This window comes from Mus caroli, unplaced genomic scaffold (genome assembly GCF_978045245.1).
Source record: "Mus caroli unplaced genomic scaffold, Mus_caroli_1 scaffold_9, whole genome shotgun sequence".
In the NCBI taxonomy this organism is placed as follows: Eukaryota; Metazoa; Chordata; class Mammalia; order Rodentia; family Muridae; genus Mus; species Mus caroli.
In genome coordinates, this window is record NW_028227264.1 from 38,190,390 (window position 1) to 38,192,599 (window position 2,210).

The 2,210-nt window shown below is 38.9% G+C and overlaps 1 pseudogene; it reads left to right on the forward strand.

Annotated features, from left to right (window-relative positions):
• Positions 1-500: 500 nt before the first annotated feature.
• LOC110304015 (isopentenyl-diphosphate Delta-isomerase 1 pseudogene) lies at positions 501-1,182 on the forward strand (annotated as a pseudogene).
• The last annotated feature ends 1,028 nt before the right edge of the window (positions 1,183-2,210 follow it).

Genomic DNA, 2,210 nt, shown 5'->3' on the forward strand with positions numbered 1-2,210 from the left:
CCATCTCTCTCACTCTCGGAACATTATGCAACTGTGGGTCCCTGCATTCTCTGTACTCCTCCAGAGAGGAAGCTTCTCTGGTGATGGCTAAGTGAGATGCTGATCTACAGGTATAGCAGCATGTCATTAGGAGTCATTGCTGCATTCCTTTAGCAGAGTAATAGTATTGGGTTTTCCCCTAAGTCCATGGTCTATCTAGTCTCACGTTCTTGGCCACCCAATAGTGGCAGTCATGGGCTCCATCTCATGGTGTAGGCCTTAAATTCAACAGAGAATGGTTGGTTACTCCCACAGCGTGTCTGCCACCACTGTACCAGCATACCATGCAGATTTGAAACAACGCTTGGGAAAGTGTTCTGTGTCCTCTTATTATAGCTGGTCTCTTCTGGATAAATAGGATTAGGACTAAGCCCACATAGTAAAGCTAAAAGAATATCATAATTTTAAGAATACAATGGTTGAGCACCTCCAGCTAGAATCTCTGTGTTCCAGGTCAGATCAGACATTCTGTCACAATGCCTGAAGTAAATACCAGCCATCTTAATGAGAAACAGGTTCAGCTTCTAGCAGAGATGTGTATTCTTATTGATGAAAATGACAATAAAACTGGGGCTGACACCAAGAAAAATTGTCACCTTAATGAAAACATCGACAAAGGATTAATACATCGAGCTTTTAGTGTCTTCTTGTTTAATACTGAAAATAAGCTCCTGTTACAGCAGAGATCAGATGCTAAAATTACCTTTCTAGGTTGTTTCACCAATAGTTGCTGTAGTCATCCATTAAGTAACCCAGGCGAGCCGGAAGAGAACAACGCCATCGGTGTGAAGTGAGTGGCACAGAGGCGCCTAAAAGCTGGGAATACCCTTGCAAGAGGTTGATCTAAATGAATTATCTAACAAGAGTTTATTACAAGGCCCAATCTGATGGTATCTGGGTGAACATGAAGTTGATTACATTCTGTTTCTGAGGACAATGTCACCTTGAATCCAGATCCCAACGAGATTAAAAGCTATTGCTATGTATTAAAGGAAGAACTCAGAGAAATTTTGAAGAAAGCAGCCAGTGGTGAAATTAACTCCGTGGTTTAATATTATTGCAGATACTTTCCTCTTCAAATGGTGGGATAACTTAAACCATTTGAGTCCACTTGTTGACCATGAGAAAATACATAGATTGTGAATGTGTAAATGATTTGAAAGTTTTTCTACCTGGTAAGAATGATTTGGTTTGGTTTTAAGTTGGGCCCTCTTGTATGATACATAGGTATTTTACAACCAGAATTTGTTTCGAGAAAAGAAAAACTCAACCGACTTACAGTTTTATATTATATATCCCATATATATGCACTGATGTTTGTAAAAGACATTTAGGCGAGGTTATTGTGAAATTATGCTATAAGTAAAATTTAATTTAGCCTGTCCAAATTCCTGGTTATGACAAGATTGAGGAAATAACTAGAACTCATATTTTACATTTTGACAGACACTTTCAGAACACTTTGCTAATTGCCAAGTGTTTTTTATATCTATCGATTTTTATCTACATCAGAAAATTGAGCAGAAGGCACTGCTTGGCTGCTTTGAAACAGCACTAAGAGGTTAAATGTCCAGGGTTCAGGATACAACTCAGTGTACCATGATTATCTTGTAGGCATGATGTCATGGCTGTTGAGTCCCTAATCCTAAAGATAATTGTAACAGCAGTAATAACAGACAGAGCAGGTTCAGAGGAAAGTACGTGGCTCTCTCAGTCTTCATACAGGATGATTAATCTCAGGAATCCCTGTATAACCAATACCCTGGATGCTCAAGTCTAATGAAGATGATACTGTATTTGCATATAACTTATGCACATCGTCCCCAACACTTCACCTCATCTCTGGCGTGGTCGTGGCACTGAACACAGCGTAAATGCTCATGTAAATGATTGTTGTACTATACTTTATGATAAGGAGAAGTCTGCATGTGCAGTACAGATCAAATATTAATAGATAGTTGCTTGAGCCCCTGGAGGTTTGACCCACAGATTTAAAAGGCCAGTTCTGTATACTAGTTTTTGTCATTCTCGGTTGATTTTGTGCTTTAGCCATCCTGAAGTTATTATTTTACTACTTAAAGGTAACTGTTACTTTTGGTAGTAATGGTAACTGATTAGCTATGCAGCAAAATCTGCTTACAGTCCTAGTGAAAAAGATGGTTAGTCATAAG